Source organism: Lithobates pipiens, unplaced genomic scaffold (assembly GCF_037356315.1).
Source record: "Lithobates pipiens isolate NorthernLeopardFrog02 unplaced genomic scaffold, aLitPip1_a1.2 Scaffold_8, whole genome shotgun sequence".
Taxonomy (NCBI): domain Eukaryota; kingdom Metazoa; phylum Chordata; class Amphibia; order Anura; family Ranidae; genus Lithobates; species Lithobates pipiens.
In genome coordinates this window covers 328,343,991-328,369,540 of record NW_027507903.1, presented here as the reverse complement: position 1 = coordinate 328,369,540, position 25,550 = coordinate 328,343,991, and positions in this window count along the sequence as shown.

Here is a 25,550-nt window from a genome sequence, read left to right as displayed (position 1 = left end):
GCGATTCCGGCTCTCTACCGGCATGTGGAAGGCAATGTCCTTGCCTCGCTGGACAGGGCGGTCAGCGGTAAGGTGCATATTACCGCTGACTCATGGTCCAGCAGGCATGGACAGGGACGTTACCTGTCTTTCACGGCCCATTGGGTCACTCTTCTGGCAGCTGGGAAGGATGCAGGACAAGGTGCAGTAGTGTTGGAGGTTGTTCCGCCACCATGCCTCCAAAATGCTACTATTGGTTGTGACACACCTCTCTCCTCCACCCCCTCCTCTTATTCTTCCTCCATGGCCTCTTCCAGTGCTCTGTCCTCAGAACCAGCGGTGCATCGTAGGCGTTCCAGGGGCTACGCAAGTACGCAGGCAAAACTATGCCATGCCGTGCTTGCGCTGGTTTGTTTGGGGGACAGGAGCCACACTGGGGTGGATGTTTTGTCAGCTCTGCAGGGGCAGGCCGAGAGGTGGTTGACGCCACACCAGCTTAAGCCAGGAATGGTGGTTTGTGACAATGGCACCAACCTCCTCTCCGCCCTCCGACAGGGACAACTGACCCATGTGCCCTGTGTAGCTCACGTCCTTAACCTGGTGGTGCAGCGGTTCTTGGGCAGGTACCCCGGCTTACAGGATGTCCTGAAGCAGGCCAGGAAAGTCTGTGTGCATTTCCGCCGATCATTTAATGCCTGTGCTCGGCTGGCTGAGTTCCAAAAGGAGTTGAACCTGCCCAAGAACCGCCTTATATGTGACATGCCCACCAGATGGAACTCAACGTTGGCCATGCTGCAGCGGCTGCACACGCAGCAGAGGGCCATCAATGAGTACCTGTGCGACTACGGCACCAGGACAGGGTCAGGGGAGCTCGGTTTTTTCTCACCACGCCAGTGGGGCATGATCAGGGATACATGCGCTGTCCTGTCACCGTTTGAGGAGGCCACAAGGATGGTGAGCAGTGACAGTGCATGCATCAGTGACACTGTACCTCTTGTCCACCTCTTGGAGCATACGCTGCGTGGAATAATGGACAGGGCACTTGAGGCAGAACAGAGGCAGGAAGAGGAGGACTTCCTTGCCTCTCAAGGCCCCCTTTATCCAGACAGTGTTCCTGCTGTGCCACCCATCACACAGGAAGAGGATGAGGAGGAGGAAGAGGAGGAGGAGGATGATTGTGTCAGCATGGAGGTGGAGGCTGGCACTCAGCATCAGCAGCAGCAGCAGTCTTGTAGGGATGATTTACAGTCCCAAGAAACACGTGGACTTGTACGTGGCTGGGAGGAGGTAGCTGCGGATCATGTTGTCCTTAGTGACCCAGAGGACTCCGGACCGAATGCCTCAGCTAACCTACGCTGCATGGCCTCCCTGATCCTGCAAAGCCTGCGGAAGGATCCTCGTATTCTTCGGATCAAGGAGAGGGACCATTACTGGCTGGCCACTCTCCTTGATCCACGGTACAAGGGTAAGGTTGCCGACCTTATCTTGCCATCGCAGAGGGAGCAGAGGATGAGACATATCCGGGAGGCCTTGCAGAAAGGTCTGTGCAACGCGTTCCCAGAGACTGGGAGGTTACAAACTCCTGGTCCTGGACAACGTGTTGCTGAGGCATCGGTCAGAAGGAGCGGTGGAGAAGGTGGCCGTCTGACTGATGCTTTCAGACAATTTTTTAGTCCGCAGCCCCAAGGTATAATCGGTTCCAGCACCCATCGCCAGCGTCTAATTTACATGGTGCAGGAATACCTAGGGGCAAGGTCAGACTTGGTCACCTTTCCCACCGAAAATCCTCTGGCTTACTGGGTCTTGAGGATGGATCACTGGCCAGAGCTTGCACAGTATGCAATTGAGCTACTGGCCTGTCCTGCATCCAGCGTTCTTTCGGAACGCACCTTCAGTGCTGCTGGTGGCTTTGTTACCGATCACAGGGTGCGCCTGTCCACCGAATCAGTTGATCGACTGACCTTCATCAAGATGAATCAGTCTTGGATCACCCACAGCTACCAAGCACCTGAAGCTGATGTAACAGAATAATTTTTTTTGAAATATCACATCCCTTCAAGACTGCCTATGCTGATGCTGAGTGACTGTCCTGTTATGTTCATTGTCTATCCTCTTCCTCCTCCGCTGATATGTTGGAAGAACATTTCTGGTTCTGGTTGATGCCATCAGCACAATTTTTCTGCCCCTGTTTAACAGGGGCGTTTAACCACTTGCCGACCGCCGCACGCCGATGTACGTCGGCAGAATGGCACGGGCAGGCATAAGGGCTTACATGTACGTCCTTGCCTGCCCGCCGGTCGGGGGCCCGATCGGGCCCCCGCCCGGTGCCTGCGGCGGTCGGTATTCGTTCGGGAGCGATCCCGGACGAGGGGACGGCCATTCATTCATTGCCACCCCCTCTCGATCGCTCCCGGCGAATGAAAATGTCCGGTGACATCACTTCCTCTCCTGTAATGTAAACACAGGAGAGGAAGTGATGTATTCTCTCCTCTGTGTCGGTAGTTTTCGTTCCGGCACCGAGGAGAGAGGTTCGGTGAGTTGCACCAACACACCCCACATACAGTAGAACATGCCAGGCACACTCACACCCCCCCTTTACCCCCGATCACCCCCCAATTACCCCTGCCCCCCCCAGTCACAGTGACACCAATTGCTTTTTTTTTTTTTTTTTTTTTTTTTGCATTGGTGTCATTTGTGACTGTAGTAACTGTTAGGGCAGTTAGGGTTAGCCCCCTTTAGTTCTAATGTGCCCCCCTAACCCCCCCAATAAAGGTTTAACCCCGTGATCACCCCCCGTCGCCAGTGTCACTAAGGCTGGGTTCACATTGCAGCGGTTTATGAGAACGAATGTGATTCGCACCGCACTGCAGTGCAAATCACATCCGATCTCTGTGCGATTCGAGTTCAGCCATACAGATAGTATGGCTGAATTCGTGTCGCACCCGCCGCACCCGCCGCACCCGCCGCAAATTCGCACGGGACCCTTTTTTTGGCCCGCAGCAGAATCGGATCGCATGGGTGTTCACACCATGCGATCCGAGTTTGCAGATCGCACTGCGATATGCGAACTGATCTGGGGGTGTCATTAACATTTCACTGACACTCCCAGCAGTTCGCATAGGGCAGTGTGAACTGCCGCCGGGAGGCATGCGATGCGGGAACCCGCCGCGGATTCATGGCGTTCCCGCATCGCTCCAGTGTGAACCCAGCCTAATAAGCGATAGTTTTTCTGATCGCTGTATTAGTGTCACAGGTGACGCTTGTTAGGCAGGTAGGTATTTAGGTTCGCCGCAGCTTTTTATAGCGCCAGGGACCCCCATATACTACCGCATAAAGCCCCCTGATTGCCCCCTAGTTAACCCTTTCACCAGTGATCACCATATAACTGTTACAGGTGACGCTGGTTGGTTAGTTATTTTTTTATAGTTTCAGGGCACCCGCCATTTATTACCTAATAAAGGTTTAACCCCCTGATCACCCGGCGGGTGTCATTTGTGACTGTAATAACTGTTAGGGCAGTTAGGGTTAGCCCCCTTTAGTTCTAAGGTACCCCCCTAACCCCCCCAATAAAGGTTTAACCCCGTGATCACCCCCCGTCGCCAGTGTCACTAAGGCTGGGTTCACATTGCAGCGGTTTATGAGAACGGATGTGATTCGCACCGCACTGCAGTGCAAATCACATCCGATCTCTGTGCGATTTGAGTTCAGCCATACAGATAGTATGGCTGAATTCGTGTCGCACCCGCCGCACCCGCCGCAAACTCGCACGGGACCCTTTTTTTGGTCCGCAGCAGAATCGGATCGCATGGGTGTTCACACCATGCGATCCGAGTTTGCAGATCGCACTGCGATATGCAAACTGATCTGGGGGTGTCATTAACATTTCACTGACACTCCCAGCAGTTCGCATAGGGCAGTGTGAACTGCCGCCGGGAGGCATGTGATGCGGGAACCCGCCGCGCATTCGTGGCGTTCCCGCATCGCTCCAGTGTGAACCCAGCCTAATAAGCGATCGTTTTTCTGATCACTGTATGAGTGTCACAGGTGACGCTAGTTAGGCAGGTAGGTATTTAGGTTCGCCGCAGCTTTTTATAGCGCCAGGGACCCCCATATACTACCGCATAAAGCCCCCTGATTGCCCCCTAGTTAACCCTTTCACCAGTGATCACCATATAACTGTTACAGGTGACGCTGGTTGGTTAGTTATTTTTTTTATAGTTTCAGGGCACCCGCCATTTATTACCTAGTCTCACTAGTGTACCCCTAAATTTAGGGGTGTCTACTTTCCAAAATGGGGTCATTTGGGGGGGGTTTGTGCCATCTTGGCATTTTATGGCCTTCAAAACTGTAACGCCCTTAGAAAGCCTGAAGGCGGTGCTTGGTTTTCGGGGCCCCGTACGCGGCTAGGCTCCCAAAAAGTCCCACATATGTGGTATCCCCGTACTCAGGAGAAGCAGCAGAATTTATTTTGGGGTGTCATTTCACATATGCCCATGGCATGCGTGAGCAATATATCATTTAGTGACAACTTTGTGAAAAAAAAAAAAAAAAAAAAAGTTTGTAATTTTCCCGCAACTTGTGGCAAAATATAAAATATTCCATGGACTCAACGTGCCTCTCAGCAAATAGCTTGGGGTGTCTACTTTCTAAAATGGGGTCATTTGTGGGGGTTTTGTGCCATCTTGGCATTTTATGGCCTTCAAAACTGTAATAGGTAGTGAGGAGTGAAGTCAAATATTTACGCCCTTAGAAAACCTGAAGGCGGTTCTTGGCTTTCGGGGCCCCGTACGCGGCTAGGCTCCCAAAAAGTCCCACATATGTGGTATCCCCGTACTCAGGAGAAGCAGCAGAATTTATTTTGGGGTGTCATTTCACATATGCCCATAGCATGTGTGAGCAATATATCATTTAGTGATAACTTTGTGAAAAAAAAAATAAAAAAAAATTAAAGTTTGTAATTTTCCCGCAACTTGTGGCAAAATATAAAATATTCCATGGACTCAAAATGCCTCTCAGCAAATAGCTTGGGGTGTCTATTTTCTAAAATGGGGTCATTTGTGGGGGTTTTGTGCCATCTTGGCATTTTATGGCCTTCAAAACTGTAATAGGTAGTGAGGAGTGAAGTCAAATATTTACGCCCTTAGAAAACCTGAAGGCGGTTCTTGGCTTTCGGGGCCCCGTACGCGGCTAGGCTCCCAAAAAGTCCCACATATGTGGTATCCCCGTACTCAGGAGAAGCAGCAGAATTTATTTTGGGGTGTCATTTCACATATGCCCATAGCATGTGTGAGCAATATATCATTTAGTGACAACTTTGTGTAAAAAAAAAAATAAAAATTTTTTTTGTCATTATTCAATCGCTTGAGGCAAAAAAATAAAATATTCAATGGGCTCAACATGCCACTTATCAATTTCCTTAGGGTGTCTACTTTCCAAAATGGGGTCATTTGGGGGGGTTTTGTACTGCCCTGCCATTTTAGCACCTCAAGAAATGAGATAGGCAGTCGTAAACTAAAAGCTGCGTAAATTCCAGAAAACGTACCTTAGTTTGTAGATGTGACAACTTTTGCGCAAACCAATAAATATACAATTATTGACTTTTTTTTTACCAAAGACATGTGGCTGAATACATTTTGGCCTAAATGTATGACTAAAATTGAGTTTATTGGATTTTTCTAATAACAAAAAGTAGAAAATATCATTTTTTTTCAAAATTTGCGGTCTTTTTACGTTTATATCGCAAAAAATAAAAATCGCAGAGGCAATCAAATACCATCAAAAGAAAGCTCTATTTGTGGGAAGAAAAGGACGCAAATTTTGTTTGGGTACAACATTGCATGACCGCGCAATTACCAGTTAAAGCAGCGCAGTGCCAAATTGTAAAAAGACCTCTGGTCATTTACCAGCAAAATGGTCCGGTCTGAAGGTGGTTAAGTACAATTTTTGATGCAATGCTTTGCAGCAGGGCTAATTCCTGCAATCAAACAAGAGTATATGGGAGAGGTTGCAGTGTGGTGGCACCAGCACCAGTGCCTAAGGCCCAATTTTTCTGCCCCTGTTTAACAGGGGCATTTAATTACAATGTTTGATGCAATGCTTTGCAGCAGGGCTAATTCCTGCAATAAAACTAGAGTATATGGAAGAGGTTGCAGTGTGGTGGCACCAGCACCAGTGCCTAAGGCCCAATTTCTCTGCCCCTGTTTAACAGGGGCGTTTAAGTACAATTTTTGATGCAATGCTTTGAAGCAGGGCTAATTCCTGCAATACAACTAGAGTATATGGAAGAGGTTGCAGTGTGGTGGCACCAGCACCAGTGCCTAAGGCCCAATTGTTATGCCCCTGTTTAACAGGGGCATTTAATTACAATTTTTGATGCAATGCTTTGCAGCAGGGCTAATTCCTGCAATAAAACTAGAGTATATGGAAGAGGTTGCAGTGTGGTGGCACCAGCACCAGTGCCTAAGGCCCAATTTTTATGCCCCTGTTTAACAGGGGCGTTTAATTACAATTTTTGATGCAATGCTTTGCAGCAGGGCTAATTCCTGCAATAAAACTAGAGTATATGGGAGAGGTTGCAGTGTGGTGGCACCAGCACCAGTGCCTAAGGCCCAATTTTTATGCCCCTGTTTAACAGGGGCGTTTAATTACAATTTTTGATGCAATGCTTTGCAGCAGGGCTAATTCCTGCAATAAAACTAGAGTATATGGGAGAGGTTGCAGTGTGGTGGCACCAGCAGCAGTGCCTAAGGCCAAATTTTTCTGCCCCTGTTTAACAGGTACATGTAATTACAATTCTTGATATAATATTTCACAGGAGGGCCCCTTCCTGTGCCCACCCAGAGTAACGGTGAGGACTTATAGTGTTGTGGCACCAGCACCACAACCACCAAAGGTCAATTTTTCTACCACTGTTCAACAATGGCATGTAATTACAATTCTTGATATAATCGTTCACAGCAGGGCGCTCTAGCGCCCACCAAGAGTCACTTTGAGGGCTTACAATGTTGTGGCAAAACCAACACCTTGTTCCGCCATTTCTGCAGAGCATATAGGGCAGGCCCCTACTTTCAAACATCCAATTTACAAACATCTCCTACTTGCAAACGGAAGGAGACAACAGCAAGTGAGATGAAAAAAGATGGACGACAAAACAAATTTTACAGGGGTGATAACCCTTCCCTATGTTTTCCAAAAAGATTAAAAATAGTTTTTTTGACTGGAGCTACACTTTAAAAATGTACCAGTTGAAAATTACAAACAGATTCAACTTAACACAACAAACCTACACAGTCCCTGTCTTGTTTGCACCGCCTGTATACTGCTGTTCTGAGTATATAGGGCCTGGGGGCCACACGCATTTCCTTATTTTAATATGGGTACAGGGTTCCCCTTAATATGCGTACAAGACCCAAATAGGCTGGTAATGGGCAGGGAGGGCTACCCATGCCATTTTTCTCAATGATTTTCAACCATATTGCAGAAACCAGATATAACATTAAAACCGCAAGCAGTTTTAAATGGTGTTATTTCCGTTTAATGTAATTTTGTGCAGGGACTGTTCTAAACACAGGAAACACGTGGCATTTCACAGGCATACTACAGACACCCCCCAGGCACCAAAATGTTAGGTGTGACTACTGCAAGTCACCTATTCATAAGTTATGTTACCGTTTCCCAATTATTATTAGAGTCTTATCTAAGCAAGGAGACACGGAAAGAAGTTCTCAGTATGTCTGCTCAGACGGTCGCACTCACTCTGAGGTCCTTTATTATCACACAGCTCTTTTTATACACTAAAAAAAGACAGGCGTTAAAAATGTTGAAACAAAACAACTTCTATAAAAGGCAATTTCTAAGTGTCTTCTGCTTTTAGAGCTGATGTGGCAGATGACCCTTACGACATGGTTTCCTCTTATGTGTACGTGACTGCACCCATCCGGCCTTAAGGATGATGTGTCTTTAAAACAACTGAAAACAGACGAGATAAGCATTTAGTGAAACATACTGTCAACCATTTTTATTCTTATACCTTGATCCTCACAATTTCCCCCTTTGACATCACCCTTCCCTCTTACCCTGGGTCCACCTGAACAAGTTCTAGTCGGCCTATGTCCAAAGTACTCTCCCTGACCGCGAGTTGTCAGAGGGGTATACACCCATCCCCCTGGATAGTACCAACATCTAAAATTCAGGAAGAGTGGCTTTTCTGACAGATGGGTGATGTCAAGGAACCAAATCCACCTATCTTATCCAACTTATCAACTTACAAAAGTTCCATCTTTTCTACAGCATTTACCTTGGCTTTCTTGCAAAAGCACATGAGCAGTTTAAAGCACGCATAAAGAAGAAATACAAATAAAAGCACCACTATAATTGTCATCGCTGCCTTCTTAAGCCAAGAGAATAACCCTGAGAAGCTAAAAGTTCCACCAAACGGATCCCAGTCACGGCCAATATTACGGGCCTTCTCCTGTAGATCCTTTACTTCCGTGCGGTGTCGTGCAATGATGTCATAATAGTCGGGTATCTCGATGCTGGTGTTATGTATCCAAGTACAACATTCACAGTCTTCTGTAGCCTCACAGAGTCCTGTTAATGCTGCACTCATACTTTCAATCGCTAACTCATGTAATTCTATTTGTTTTGTGATGGCTCTGGTCTCTAGATTTAACTTAGTAATGTCATCAGAGTTTTTCTCCAAAATATCATTAATTATTCCAGTATAGTTATTTAGTCGCTTCATTAAGTCTATACCCCATCCTGTCCAGGACGGGAACCAAGCCCATGCCATGTCCTGCTCTAAGAATATTTCTCTCTTGCTACGATATCTGAGGGGATATCTGGGGTGTATACTAGCTTCTAGTAGGTGATCACCTCGTTCATCACCCACTACTCCCATTACTGGTACCAAACTTGCGAGGTAGCACCATCCCTGAGCCCTTCTAGGTATCCAGGTATAACACTTATCCCCACAACAGATGTATATATTGTTTCCTAGAGCTACTGATCTTGAACTGATATCATTTCTATAACGAGAGGTGTATCCATAGAGGGATAAGTTGGATACTAACCACCTAACATTATTATCCACAATGTTAGTGAGGAAGTCAGATAATGTCTGGTGTGTGCTGGAATTACTGGGGTAGAAGCTTCCATTTAATACGACAATGGACAAATTAAACTTGCTGTCTTGGCATTCTCTATTTCCTCCCGTTGTGTTCCCTAAGTTGAAACACCAGGCAGGGGGAAAGGCGAGACCATTTGATTTAAACATTACTGTCTTGCTGGTATTTGTTCCAGTTATGTTAATGCTACTGTTAGCAAGGTCAGTATAATTTATAGGAACTGCCATCAGTGGTATGTTTGCTGTACTGGGGTGTAATTTACTGCAAATCCAACATTTCTCATATCCTGACTTCCGAGCATAAGCATATTTAAACTTCAGTAATAACATTTTTTTAGAAAATCCTTCATCCTTGTGAATTTCATTCTGTGAGGTAACCAAACTATTGGTCAGGATTACTGAAACAAAAAGAATAAAAAGATACATGTTGTCATCTGCCAACTGGCTCCTTTTTACAGTGTGAAGCGTGGATCCAGGCTGCTTTACCCTCCAACTTGACCGATGTGGGAGTGGTCAGCAGTACTTGATATGGTCCTTCAAACCGTGGCTCTAAAGCTTTTCTAGTATGTTTCTTTACATAGACCCAATCTCCGGGGCTCAGCGAATGAGTACCTGCTATTGAGTTAGGGTCTGGAAGAGAAGAATACACACTTTTGTGGATCTTAGTTAGATGCTATTGTAATTGTATCACATATGCAGTCAAACTATCACATTGCAATTGCATACTCTGTGGAAAGTATAAACCTAGTCTGGGTGCATTCCCAAAAAGTATTTCATATGGGGATAACCCTGTTTTTCCCGTTGGAGTATACCTTATGGAGAACAAAGCTAAAGGCAGACATTCTGGCCAAGGTTTATTTAACTCTTGCATAGCTTTTTGTATTTTTAACTTTATTGTCCCATTTACTCTTTCTACTGATCCTGAACTCTGTGGGTGGTAAGGGGTGTGGAAACTTTGTTGAACCCCTAACATAGCCATTACATTCTGCATGATTTCTCCTGTAAAGTGTGTTCCCCTATCTGATTCTATGGTTTCAGGAAGACCAAACCTAGGTATTAACTCTGTGATCAGTTTCTTCGCTGTGGCTTTCGCTGTGGCTGACTTCACTGGATAACTTTCTGGCCAGCCTGAAAATAAGCAGATGCACACGAGACAAAATTCAAATGGGCCGCTCTTAGGCATTTGGATATAGTCAATTTGCAGTCTCTGAAAGGGATACTGGGCCCGAACCTGATGTTTACGTGGGGTTTTCACTCTCTGTCCTGGGTTATTTAACAGACAGATTTGGCATGCAGCACAGTAGTTCCTTGCAGTACTACTGAATCCAGGGGCTAGCCATCCTTGGCTTACAATCCTATACATAGAATTGGAGCTGACATGAGTGGGCAAGTGGACAGCCGCTGCCATTGCGGGGTATAGAGAGGCAGGTAGGCATATTCTGCCTCCTTCCCTCCATATATTGTCAAGGCCTGGTGCTGCTCCCATTTTTACCCATCTATCTTTCTCGCTCTCTCCTGCTTGCTCCTGTAGTTTACTCATCTGCTGCCATGTCAGTTCTGGGATGCTCACCTTTACCGTTGCTAAGGTCTCAGGGCTTACTTCCCCTAGAGCTGCTTGTTTTGCAGTTAAATCTGCAAATGCATTTCCTTTTGCCTCAATTGTTTTTGCGCTCGTGTGTGCCGCTATCTTCATAATGGCTACTCTTCTAACTTTTTGAAGATTGTTCAGGACTCTTTTGATTCCTTCACCATGTTTAACAGGTGTGCCTGCTGCTGTAAGGTAACCTCTAGCTTTCCATATGTGGCCATAATCATGTGCAACACCATAAGCATAGGCAGAGTCAGTGTAAATGTTCCCTTCTTGTCCCTCTAAGTGTTCTAAGGCTTTTTCTAAAGCTGTTAGTTCCGCTTCCTGTGCAGACATGTGTGCTGGTAATGACTTTGCCTCAATTACCTGTGTGTCCGTTACCACAGCATAACCTGTGTGATATTTACCTTTGTCATCGGCAAATCTACTACCATCTATGTACAGTGTGTGTTCTGCATTTGCAATGGGTGTGTCTGTGACATGTGGGAACCCCGTGATCTCTTGTTCCATAAGTTGAAAACAATCGTGTTCATCAGATGTTATGTCATGAAATGAAAGTGTGTCAGAATCCTGAGTTTCTTGTGCTGTGCCTTCACCATTACTCCCCCCTGTCAAATCTGTCTGTAAGGGTAGAAGTTGTGCTAAGTTAAAGGAAGTGCATCGCTGGAAGGTAACATTGGGAGGTAGGAGCAAGGTGCATTGCAGACGCAGCTGCCTCGCCATTGATATGTGCTTTGGCTGAACTTGTGACAAGATGGCGTGTATGTCATGTGTGGTATGTACCACTACAGGATTGTCTAAGACAATTTCTGAGGATTTGTCAATGATAATTGACACTGCTGCGACTGCTCGTACACAGGACGGTGATCCTCTAGAGACAGGATCGAGAGCCGCTGAGAAATATGCTACCGGCCTTTGTTTGATGTGTTGTTGTGTCAACACCCCTGTTGCGTGTCCCGTGATTTCAGCAATGTACAAATGAAATGTTTTGGTATAGTCAGGGATCCCGATCGCAGGTGCCAAAATTAGTAACTTTCTTAAGGTGCTAAAAGACTTATGACCTGCTTCTGTGAGTACATAGGGTACTATTTTCAAGCAATCATATAATGGCTGCATCAGAGAACTGGCATGTGGTATCCATTGTCTACAATATGACACTATTCCCAGAAACATACGAAGTTGCTTAAAGTTGCGTGGGACATTCATTTGTCTTATGGCCTGGACTCGTTCTTCAGTGAGGTGTCGAGTACCCTGGGATATACAGTGGCCCAAAAAGACAACCTTTTTCTGGCATACCTGTAACTTAGTTCTATTCACTTTGCACCCTTTTTCAGCCAGGAATTGTAACAATGATAGAGTGGCTTTTAAACAAGTATCGTTATCCGGACAACATAACAATAGGTCATCTACATATTGCAACAATACACAAGTGTCAGGTGGTTGCCATTCCCCCAACACTGTCTGTAGGGCTTGCGAGTATAGAGTTGGCGAATGCGCCATTCCTTGCGGTAGGCGTGTCCAGGTCAACTGGCGGTTTTTGAGACGGAACGCAAACCACGGTTGACATTCCTCCGCCAGGGGTACAGAAAAGAAAGCATTAGCCAAGTCTATAACAGTAAATGAGGAGCTATCTGATGGTACTTCTGAAAGTAAAGTATGCGGGTTTGGTACTAGTGGCGTTATTGGGACCAATATTTTGTTTACCACCCTTAGGTCTTGTACCATTCTATACTTTACTGGGCCATCCCCCAATGTCTTTTTCTTGACCGGATACAATGGGGTATTGGCTGGTGACTGTATTTCTTTTAATGCTCCACTTTTGAGTAGAGCCTCCACTTGTAGTTCTATAGCTGCTTCCTGGGGCGCACTGAGTGGGTACTGTTTCTGCTGGGGGAGAACTGCTCCTGGAATCAGCTGTAGAGTAACCGGGGGTATGGGCAAAAGCCCAACGTCTGCTGGATGTGTTTCCCATAGCCCTTCCGGAAGGCTAGACAGAATTTGATCTATTTCCGGCGAGGGTGTATTGGACAGTTCTGGTTCTACTTCCAAACATTGTATTTTTTTTTTTTTTCAAAATAATTTTTATTGAGTTTTAAAATCATACAAATGTAAGTAGAACAGAAGTCAAATGCTTAAGTACAGAACAGTCAGCAAGATGACATCTTAAAGTACACATTGTACTTATTTTTTTTTTCCGAATAACAATACATGTCTAATAAACATAATACAAGTAGATAACCAAAACCCCGAATGGGGGCAAATTCTTTGTGAGAAACCAATTGCTGATCTCAAGTCTTATCAAAAGGGAGGCCGATTACACTATATTAAACGCTTGTTGCGAAAGTGGAAATCTAATCAGTTTCTGAGATATTGGTTACCATTGCATGAGGGATGGCTTGTGTAACAGCTGGAAATACAGATCATAGGGAGAGAAAGTCATATGGATGCAAAATTAAAGTCATATTGAAGTAATCGTTGGGGGTCAGGGGATGAGAGGGGGGGGGGTGGTTAAGAGGGTAGGAAGAAGGCTGAGGGGAGGAGGGAGGGAGGGGAGGGGGTGGGGAAGGAGGAGGGGTAAGGAGGGATAGACGGGGATGGAAAGGAAGGAAGAGGGTATAGAATAAAGATACGAATAGGAAGAAAAGTGGAAAACGAAGAGTAGAGGGGGGGTGGAAAGTAAGGAGAGAAGATGAGCTGAGTGAGGGGGAGATCTCTGGTCCCTCCCCGCTGATGGGCAGGGGAATGATAAAACCTAATCAAGGAGTACGGGTGAAAGAATTTGAAGAAAAGCGTCCCATTAGGAAGTCATAAGGGACGTATATTCCTGCGTGGTCTGAAAATGTGACCAGCAGGCCCACTTCGTGTTAAATTTAGAGGGGGTATCGTGAGAAGCTGCAATTAGCTTCTCCATGTCAGCTACCTTTTGGATTCTGGAAAACCAATCTTTGATGGTAGGAACTCGGGAGGATTGCCAGTGAATGGGTATGCATTGTTTTGCCGCATTTATTAAATGCATTCCAAGAGATTTGTGATAGGTGGAATGTGGCAAGCTGGAATGATGCAGGAGGAACAGTGCAGGATGAAATTCCAGCGTGTAAGAAGAAATTTGCTCAGTAAGACGGTGTACTTCCTTCCAAAAGGTTTGGATCAGAGGGCAGGACCACCATATGTGTAAGAGGGTTCCCTTCTCTTGGGAACATCTCCAGCAGGACTCAGGGGTAGTAGGTTTATACTTATGTATAATTTCTGGAGTGTAGTACCATCTAGATTGAATCTTGAAGCCATTCTCTTGGGTGTTTACATTGGAGGACCCCTTGTGGATGTTAGCAAATATTCGTTCCCACTGATCTTCCGACAGTGAGATAGATAAGTCTCTCTCCCATTTAGAACAAATGGGAGTATCATTCGCTTTAAGTTTCGTAAAGAGTAGAGTGTGTATGTGTGAAATAAGACGCGATTGGGGAGCAGTTTGGATACATAGTTGCTCAAAAGGGGAGAGTGGACGGGAGCAACAGTGGTCTCTATCTATACTCTGTAGGTATGAGGCAGACAGAAAATACTGCCACTGGGGAATGGGAACCTCTCCGTTCCCGAGCACAAGCTGAGTTCTGTGTAGGAGTTTACCCTTGTAAAAAAATTGATGTGCTCTGACTTGGTTCATGGGCCAGCAGTCTACTAGAAAATCAGTTCTCTTTCCCGGCGGGAAATCAGGGTTAAATTTCAAGGGGGTTAGGGGGCCTGGAGCAGAGGAGATATTCAATTTTTTGCAAGTTTGGTGGAAGCAACTCAGAGTCGGGCCTATAAGAGGGTGTTGTATCAAGCTGGGGGGGACACGGTTTAGGGGGATCCATGGTATAGGGGCAAGGGGGACATCTGAGAAAGAAGCTTCTAGCGAGACCCAATCTTTATTTGCTATGTGTACATTCCAATCCACTATCCTCGTCAAGTGAGTTGCGATATAGTATCTATGTAAGTTCGGAAGGCCTATACCCCCTAAATTTTTGGGGCGCGAAAGCAATGCATAACTGAGTCTGTGCCTACGCTTGCTCCATAGAAATTGTGAGCAGAGTCGCCTATATTTATCAAAAAAGGACATAGGAATGTGGATGGGAATCGTCTGCAATAAGTAGAGCATGCGTGGAAGAGCGTTCATTTTCAAGATTGCTGCCCTGCCAAACCAAGTAAATGTTGGTTTATCCCAGGCCTTGAGGTCTTTTGTCAGTTGATTTAAAAGGGGAAGAAAGTTAGTAGCGAATAGTTCCGACAAAACTATAGGAATCTGAATGCCTAAGTATGTGATCGAGTCTTTCTTCCAGACAAAGGGAAAATTCTCTTTACATTGGTCTACCACCGATTGGGGCAATGAAATGTTGAGGGCAAAAGATTTTGCCAAGTTGATTTTAAGGTTTGACAAAACTTGAAACTGTTTGAATTCTGAGAGCACCACTGGTAAGGTAATCAACGGGTTAGAGAGAAAAAGCAGAATATCATCCGCGAAAGCCGCGTACTTATATTCTTTTAATGGGGACCTAATGCCCTGAATGTCAGGGTTGGCAGAGATTTTACGGAGCAAGGGTTCAAGGGTGAGGACAAATAGAATGGGTGACAGGGGACAGCCCTGCCTCGTCCCGTTACAGATGGGAAAGGCGTTCGACAGAGTGTAATTGGCTCTAACTTTGGCAACCGGGTTATCATACAATGCCATGATTAAGTCTATTAAACGGGGTCCCAGACCAATCGCCTGTAACACCGCCTTCATGTATGTCCAGGACACTCTGTCGAACGCCTTCTCTGCATCTAAGGAAAGAAAAAAGCCTTTCTGATTGGAACTCGTAATGAGATGGTGGAGGTTAATAGCTTTAATTGTGTTGTCCCTGGCTTCTCTTCCAGGGACAAAACCTGATTGATCTTGGGAGACTAAAGAAGGGAGGAAAGGGAGCAATCGATTGGCTATAATTTTAGAGAAAATTTTGATGTCCGAATTTAAAAGGGAGATGGGCCTATAGTTACTAGGTTGGGATGGGTCTTTGCCTTCCTTCGGTATGACAGCTATGTGTGCTTCCAGCATCTCTCGGGAGAGAGGGGAGGATGGGGAGAGGGAATTGAAAGCTGCAAGAAAGGGCTTCCTCAACGAGTCGGAGAATGTTTTATAGTAGACTGCTGGCAGACCATCTGGGCCCGGGCTTTTCCCGGGTTTCAAGCTCTTAATTGCAAAGTTCCACTCTGCTGGGGATAGCGGAGATTCAAGGCTCTGCGAAGCTTCAGAAGAAAGTCTGTCAGGGGCATATTAGGAAAGGAAGGAGGATATCGCTTCACCTTGAAGTGCTAGACCTTCCGAGGTTGAACCCGGGTTCTGAAGGTTATAGAGGGAGGAATAATAGTTTTCAAACTCCTTAGCGATATCCCTGTTTTGGGTAATCAAGTCTCCCGTAGGGGAGCGCAGATGGTGTATGACATTGTTATTGCGTCGTTTACGTAGTGCTTGGGCAAGGAAGCGACCACACTTATTGCCGTGTTCATAAAACATCTTTTGAGATAAAATGTAATTTTTCTTAACTTTAAGGTTTAGGGTTTCATTTATCAGGGCTCTCGTGTTTGTTAAGTCATCTAAAGTATGTTGGGCTAATGTTCGTTTATGACTGGCTTCAAGATTCCTCAATTTGGAGAATAGAGCAAGGAGTTCGGCCCTACGGGCTTGTCTAAAGGATGCTGAGATTGCAATCATTTTACCTCTAATGACACATTTATGGGCCTCCCATTGAGTCAATTTAGATGTGTCCGGTGTGTCGTTGTCCTTGAAATAGTCTGTAAGACATTTCCTCAAATCTCCCTCGACAGATATATCTGTTAAGAGAGTCGGGTCTAGTTTCCAAATAAAAGTCCGGTCGTTTGTCTCAGGTAACGTAAGTGTCAAGGAAATAGGATGATGGTCAGAAATTGTCATTGGTTCGATTGTCGAAGTCGTGAGTAACGACAAGTCCTGCTGCGATAGAAAAAGGTAATCTATGCGGGAATATTTGTTGTGGGGGGCAGAAAAATAGGTAAAGTCTTTGTCCTTGGGGTGCATGATGCGCCAGGTGTCGTGTACATTCAGGTCCCGAAGGCAGAGCTTGATTTGTTTAAGTGCGCTATACGAAAGGTGTGACTTTCCCGAGGAGGTGTCTAGTAACGGGTCTAAGGGTAGGTTAAAGTCGCCCCCCAATATCAGGATTCCCTCTTGGAAGGATAGCAACCGTCTAACCACAGCTCTTAAAAAGGGTACTTGAAGCGAATTAGGGCAATATATATTCGCCAGGGTGACGGGTCTGTTTTTGTGTGTCCCTTTCAAAAAGACAAACCTCCCTTGTTCGTCCAATAGGGAGTCAGTAATTGAGATTGACGAATTCTTGGAGAGCAAAATAGAAACCCCCTTAGATTTGGTTAAAGGAGAGGTGGCGTGGAAGCCCAAAGGATAGTATGTGTTAGATAATTTTGGCACATGTTTCGCACAAAAGTGGGTCTCCTGAAGAAAAATTACTTCAGCTTTGGTTTGTCTCGCGTAAGAAAGTACGCGAGATCGTTTTTCAGGGATATTCAGACCCCGGGCATTCAAGGACAAAATTTTTAGCGTAAGGGGGATCGGATTGGGTTGGGGGCGTGACATAGTAGCCGAATGGTGGAACTTACCTTAGACGTGGAACTGACAGCGGGAAAGGGCCAGAGATCCGGAGAAGGAGAGGGGAAGGGGGGAAAGAGAGGCAGAGAGGGCACAGAGACAAAAAGGTGAGGCAAGGAGGGGTGCTCCGCAAGAGATCGCAGAGATTGCACCGGTTGACGGGTATGACCCGCACACCAACGTCAGGCAACAGATGTAACCGGACAAGGTCGGGAGAACTTCTAGAGTTACCCGCTTGGGAGACAGAAGTCTGGATACGGACCGAGAGAGGAGTCACAGGTCCTGCCGAGGCTTCTGTAGCAAAGGGGAGTTAGGGGGAGGAGCAGCAAGGGCAAGGCCCAGAAGGGTACGAGGAGCCCCCCCGGATCCGCCCGTCATGTATTCTAATTCACTCATGGTGAGGCGAGCATAACATTTAGAGGGTATGCTAGCGGTTCCCCAGGGTGAATATGGTAGAAGATTATATAGTCAATATCCAAATAACCAGGGTTAGTTAGACAATAGGTAGAGACAAACCTACAGTGAGTAGCGTAAGGTGTAGGGTTATTCCAGAAGGTGTCTGGGAGTATGCAGAAAGAGAGAGAGGAAGAGAGCAGAGCGATGAGGCAGTGGGGATAAGGAAGGAGATTCTACAGTTAAACCGTGTAATGAATATGAACAGCCAAAAGCAGGGATTAATGAACATAACACAGTCATTGAGAACTTTTACTGTAGCAAACATGGTATCTGAACCCAGTTTGGGAGGCTACATCCCATCCGATAAGCCTGGGTAAGAAAGAGAACAATAAATATCACTTACATAACCAAAATGAACACACTAGCTGCGGAAACACAAGGCACTACAAGAAGGAAGGTTAGTGGGGGAAGACCCCCACCAAGGGGGTAGGGTGAGGGCAAACAGATTTTAATTTTAAAGCAGCTACAATTCCCCTGTACATTGACCCACACCCAAGGAGGTATCGTCGGAGCAGGAGAGGCCACGCCCGGGACTGCGACTAGTGGAGTAGCAAAAGATCCACATACCTATTCAGCTCTTTAGGTATGAGTAGCGATGCATTGAACGCCGGGACCGTCAGAGAAAATGCTGGTTTCGGCATGCGGATCAGGCGCTTACCGAACAGGGGTTGTGGGAGAAGGCTGTTACCCGAACGTGGCATCTCCTGGGCCAACCACGCCCTAAAAAATATAAGGATAGCGGAGCAATGGTCCCTAAAGCAGAGAAATGTTAGTCATTGGGAATATCTGAATCCTAAAAGGAGACAACGATTCCCCTTATCCTAAGGTACAGTATCTCTCTATAGGACAGCACTGAACATGTTAGCAGTAGAAAACAAGAAGAGAAAAAGGAGAAAGAAAGGTGGATGAGAGCGAAGAGGGGGGAGGGGGGGCAGGGAGGCGAGCAGGAAAGTAGAGAAAAGAGATTATAGAGTAGTAAAGTGGATTGAGGTGGTTGGATAGCAACTTAGAACAGTATGCATAATAAAAAGGAATAATGAGCCTAATTTACACTGCATCTAAAGAAAACCAATAAGAGTCAGTCCCATGGAGCAAGGATAAGTTCCGTGCAGTACTTCGGTATGCTGGGGAGTCCAAGTTGATGACCTGCAGTGATCCTGATGTCTATGCTTAAAAAGTCCAGTGGAAAAGTGTTAACTGTGCTGTATTACCTTCGCATGAGGCTGTGGTGAGCGCACCTCATTGAAAATATGGAGGGCAGAGGAGCAGTGAGGGGGGGGGGAGAACTGGCATAGCATGGGAAGCACAGTACCTGAGACTTAAAATGAGGGGGCTGGGATAAGGGGCGAAATGGGAGCAAAATAGGGTCCAGGGTCAAAGTAATTGAAGGCAGACTGGGCACGAAATGGCAGATCCTGAGCAAAGCAGGGTAGGTCTCAATACGTGGGGCAATGCACAGAGAAAAAACAGTGAAAGTCAAAGTCAAAAACAATGGAGTAGAAAAAGAGAGAAAAAAAAAGAAGAAAAAAAAGAGAAAAAAAAAAAAGGGGCAGAAAAACAAAAAGCCATAAATAGTACCTTAACGTCGGATGGGAGTAGTATGCAAAAAAGGAGCGTGTATATTAATGGATCCTGGCCCTGCGATGAGCTGGAGAGGCTGAGGGACTTCCATTTCTTGGAGCTCCGGCATCACGCGAAGGTGAACGAGGAGGAAGAGGGTGAGGACGGCGGCGACCTAGGTTGAAACTTCCCGCTTCTGCTATGCCGTCCATGGAGAACGACCGGGTAAGCGTGGAAAGGCGAAAGTCACTATACCAGTCCGGCAAATCCACGGGCGGTATATCCAGGGTGAAAAAGAAGTGGTCTAGGTCTTCTGGCACTCTGAGGATTGCTGTTTTACCGTGGTGGGTTGCCGTCAGGCCAAATGGGAACTTCCATCGGTATACTATTGACCTGGCTCTCAAGGCTTCTAGGAGGGGGCGAAGTTCCCTTCTCCTTTGTAGAGTGATCCCGGACAGGTCCTGATAGATTTTAATGGTAGCTCCTTGAATCATGACTCGATCATGTGTTCTGGCAGCATGGAGGATTTGCTCTTTGAGGTGAAACTCCATGAGGCAGCATACCACGTCTCGAGGGGGATCCGTCTCTCTCCCTCTTGGGCGCAAAGCTCTGTGGATGCGTTCGAAATTGATTTGGGTGTCAGGAGGGCGATCCAAAATGTCGTTAAACAGCATGGCAACAGTCTGGGACAGTTGGGAGGGCTCGATGGTCTCAGGTATGCCTCTCACTCTGAGGTTACGGCGTCGTCCGCGGTTGTCTAAGTCCTCCAAATGCCTGTTAATATCTCGTAGGTGAACAGCGTGGGACTCTGTTATGTGTTGCACATGGCACAGAGCGGTGTCCTGTCTCGATTGAGTCGCCTCCACTTCCTCAACTCTCAGTGTCATGGCGTGTATATCAGCTCTCATATCCGAAATCGCCGCCATAAGCGTGGTCTTTATATCCGCTGCCACGCTGCGGAGGTCGTCTATACTCACCGCCGCAGCCTGGCTCGGAGGTCGGTCTGTCTTGGGGCTAGCGGCGGGCAGTGCCTCTGGTCTGTTGGGGCTGGCGCTGGCGCTTGGGGATCTGCCGCCGCGCGCTTCTGCTTGGGAGGCCTGCATCCTACCTGAGGGCCGCGCACGGAATATGTCCGGAATTGGACGGGCGGAGAGGTCGTCGGATCCCCTGGGCGATCTGGACCGGGTGGCAGAGGTATCCCTGGGTGTCCTCACCATGACAGGAGTACAGCAGAGGGCTAAAAGGCTGAAGTTGCTTGCCTCGAGGACGGAGCTCCAGGTTTAAGCGTCCATCTCGGATCGAATCCAGGCCACGCCCTCAAACATTGTATTTTATTACAGATTTCTATACCCTCTGGGTCATCTCCTATTGCTAAGGTGACCATACCATCTGGATGATAAGTAATGTTTGCTCCTATTTTCTGAAGAATATCTGCTCCTAATAAATTAGTAGGGGCTCCTCTGGAAATCAAAAAGCGTGACAAAAACATGTGATTCCCTATTTTTACTTTTAAAGGTTTAGTCAGTGGGGCATCGGACAAAAGACCGTCATAACCACTTATGGGTATGGTGTCACGGGATGTCATGTGTGGAGGGACTACTGAATCAGATAATAAGCTGCGTGATGCTCCTGTGTCAACTAAACAAGGAATATGTTTACCTTCCACCTTCATCAACATGTGGAGCATTTTATTCTCTGATTCAGCTAGGACTGGGGCAAGTCAAGCGGTCGGATCGTCCCTATCGTTGGTACGCCTCTGTCTGTAGTCCCTCGTGTCTCTGTCCGTGTTTCCTTCCTGTTCGTCTTTTATTCTTTTCCTACAGTCTCTTTTTATATGTCCCACCTTGTTGCAGTAATAACAGGTAAGAGGTTTACGGGAGGAATTCCCTCCTTCATTGACCCGGGCAACAGTGTTAACTCCCGGTGTCCTTCTGGGTTTAGCTTCTGCTAAATCAGCCTCTATGCCTTGTGCTTTCTGCAACAATGTTCCTCTGTCCCGTATGGCTCTCCATTCGGGAGTACATGCCTTCAGTTTGTCACCTATTTGGGGTACTAGTCCTTCCATAAACTGTCGATTGAAAGCCCTAATGGTGACGGGTAAGGCTAAATCTAGACCTTCGTCAGCCATCATGCTTTCCATGTTGAGGTAAAATTCTGTAACAGTCTGACCTGGGGCCTGTTTTATGGGCGCTGTCGAACCCCTTTCCTGCTGTTTCCTTTGGCAAAATTCTCGTAACTGATTAATAAACAGGAGTCTAGAGTCTATATGACGGGGGTGTACTCCTGGTGGATTTGTCGCTGGATCCCCTTGTGGTCTATGTGGAGCAATTTCATTCATAAATTGATTAAACATCGTTAGTGTCATTTTATGTCTACACAAATCTTCCCCATCTTGCCAAGTTGCTTCATGTGTGTCTAGTAATTGTGTCACGAATCTACAGAATGCGGCAGGTTTTGCTACGGGATCAGGAGCATTCTGTATTAATGCCATAAGAGTGTCAGCCGACCAAGGTGCCCATGTCCTCAGAACGACTTGTTGAGTCACTGTAGGTGGCTGTCCTGCTTGACCCGCATTTGGATTATTTACTTGTATTACCCTAGTCCGACTGTGGACTGGAGCTACGGACTCTGGTCTTTGAGCTCCGCAATGTACACATTCCTGTGCCCAGTCTGTATTCTGGGTACCGCATACTCGGCATACCCATCCTCTTCCTCTTAAGGAAGGATAAAGTTTTGGTCTTTCGCTACCTGGTGTGGTAGTGGTATAAGGAGGTGGAGTACCTTCCGTTTTTACTCCATCCTCGGGAGCAGAAGGGAGACTCTTGCGTCGGACCTTCATGTCCCATCCACCCTGTTCATGACAATACTTCCATCCCTCCTCTTTAGCCCTGTTGGAAACCTTAATTAAACATTGTATTTGTGATACCCATCTGTTCTGCAGGACCTCTCCCTGTCTGTCTCTCTTTATATTCTCCCAACCTTCTACACTTAGCCCATTTTCTCCATCCATTCCAAATTTCTTGAGAACCCTATTCGTGCCCTGTGCCTTGTCCTTCCCATACAACATTGTAATTATGTCTTTAACAGCATAACATTTCTGAGATTCCTCCTGGGGTTTACCATGTGTCTGGCCCATTTTGACAGTCCTGCCTAGGTGGCGTTTGGATCACTTACTAAGTGTCTCGTTGCCTTCTCCTCCTAGGGTGCCAAAATACTAAAACTTTGTCTGGGGTACTTATTCTGAAACCGAACTACTTTTACACCCCAACCAGATAAATGCGACTACTAATACAACAGAAACAATAATCACAATCATCACTTGTAGGTGGCCAAACACATATGACTAGATCTCCGGGACTTTGTGGAGACCTTATTCCCTTCCCTTTAACATGGAATTTCTCAGCAATCGTTTCTTATTCCTGCTTTATTGAGGCAGTCAGGACTTATACTTTCAACCCGTTTTTAGGCTCATGAATCAAAAAGCGTATATCAAACTTAAGTGTCGGACCTCCAAGTACTCTTACGAGTTAAGGGCGCATTCCGTTACCCATTGGGATGATATATGTTTCAATTCACACCATACAAACAGGGCTTATCTCAGTCACAACAGACAGATGACAAGGAGACAGACAAGAAACAACGGTAACATAAGTCAAATATTAAATTCAAGACTCGCTTACTACAGAGGTTGGTTTTACCTGAAGAACAATACAGACAGATCGGGTGGGCACAAATCTAAGAAGCACAGAGTTTATAAGAAAATAAAGCTTTTCTTACCTGCGCAGGTTTTGTCTGTGGTTCCTGATGTGCCCGACCTCTTCGTTCCGTCCTTATGTTCGTTCGCCTCTTGTAGTTTCTTTAGCGAAGTCCCTGTTTGGGCGCCAAAAATGTTAGGTGTGACTACTGCAAGTCACCTATTCATAAGTTATGTTACCGTTTCCCAATTATTATTAGAGTCTTATCTAAGCAAGGAGACACGGAAAGAAGTTCTCAGTATGTCTGCTCAGACGGTCGCACTCACTCTGAGGTCCTTTATTATCACACAGCTCTTTTTATACACTAAAAAAAGACAGGCGTTAAAAATGTTGAAACAAAACAACTTCTATAAAAGGCAATTTCTAAGTGTCTTCTGCTTTTAGAGCTGATGTGGCAGATGACCCTTACGACATGGTTTCCTCTTATGTGTACGTGACTGCACCCATCCGGCCTTAAGGATGATGTGTCTTTAAAACAACTGAAAACAGACGAGATAAGCATTTAGTGAAACATACTGTCAACCATTTTTATTCTTATACCTTGATCCTCACAATATTTAAGGGAATATTTCACTTTTTTTTTTCACTTTAATCGTCATAAAAATCAGTGCTCCCGCCAAAATGGCCATTTTTAAAAACATTTTAGGCATTGACCCATGTCCCCTGGGGCAGGAGCCAGGTCCCCAAACCCTTTTTAGGACAGTATCTTGCATATTAGCCATTAAAATTAGCACTTTTAATTTCGAACGTTCGAGTCCCATAGACTTCAATGGGGTTCTAAAGTTCGTTCGAATTTGGGGTCCGTTCGAAAGTTCTGGTGCGAACCGAACCGGGGGGTGTTCGGCTCATCCCTACTGTTCAGTAAGCTTTTCTGGCTGACTAAACATGATGGTGTGAAGTTTACTACTGAGGAGAAACAGGAAGTGAGAAATTCAGACAGAGAAAAAAAACATTTAGAAGGGAAAACAAAGGAAAACGTAAGCGAACCAACAATGCACTAGCTTAAAGGAACCTATTTAGAAAATAAAAAACAAAGCTTTACAACCCCTTTAAGTATTTTGTTCTGTAGCTTGGGAATGTTTTTGGCTAAGGGTCAGAGTACCGATGACTCTATTTTAATGTTGTGGGTTGAGGGGTATTGTCTAATTTTATATACCTTTTTGAAATTTTGATACTAATAAAGTTGTCTTTTCATTAAAGCCACGTGTGCCTTTATAGGCAGCATCTTTTTTCAAGACGAGTTTTCTTTTTGGTCCTAGTAATCTAGTGTTTAGTTCAGCTGTGAGGACCACACTAGTACTTACTGAGTGAGCCATGTATTGACATACATTTTTAAATACTCATTTAGGGCTCATTTACACTTGCTTCGGTTTCAACACACATTAATGGCTAGTTTACACTTGTCTCAAAACATGGCTTTAGACAGGTTTGTTAAAGCTCTCTGAACGTTAGTCAAAGCTATTGTAACTAAATAAAATGGTTAGCTAACAGTCCTGTTTACACCTTGCTTTGGCTTTGCTTTGCTTCAGCTTCGCTTCAAAAATTATACCCCATGTAGCTCTAGTGGTGCTTCAAAGTGTCTTCAAAGCCTCCATAGAAGTCTATGGCAAAGCTTGCTTGAAGCCCCACTGTTACAGGACAGGAAGTGAGAAAAATCTCCTCAATGGGGAGACACAGAGCAGTAAATATTTGACAGAGATTGTAAAACTTTCAAATTCAGGCCAAACAAAAAAAAAATAGTTAGTGTTTTACTTTAAATGGCAAAGCATCTTTTAATTTTACATTTATTTTACTAAACTCTGTGTAATGCTCATTTATAAAAATTATAAGCATCATATACCTGCATTGCAGTATATACAATGTAACTAGTATTGCTCTGACAGTAGATTGTTTTTAACAGTCCATTGCTATGTTTCATGCCATATGAATTATGGGAATATTCTTTAACTGATAGAATGAAAATTAATGATTCAAGACTTCCCAGTTTTCTACAAGTTTATTCCAGGAGGTGCATGACTGTGTTGTGTTTATTAACCAACTTTATCAAAATCAACAATCATAATTCACAGCAGCATGGCTCTGCATGGGCTCATTGGTCAACAATACGCTCAAGATACATTAGCCTGATAAATGACGTCTAAGTGGCTTGCTGCTAAACAAGGAAGACAGTAATATCGATAACAATAAATAATGGTCTTCACATACTATTTCTCACTGTTAGATTGTGCTGTTTAATAATTATAGGATATAGTCATTAAAACACAAGTTCACCTTTATAATATTTGGCCATATAATATATTAGCTGTTGGGGTAATGATTTGTATTCATATTTAGAGCTTTTGAAATGAATCTGTGTGGACTGGAAATGCTATCATTTGTATGATTTGACTGTCTCAGCCCTCTTTATTTACATAGTTAGTCTGGTTGAAAAAA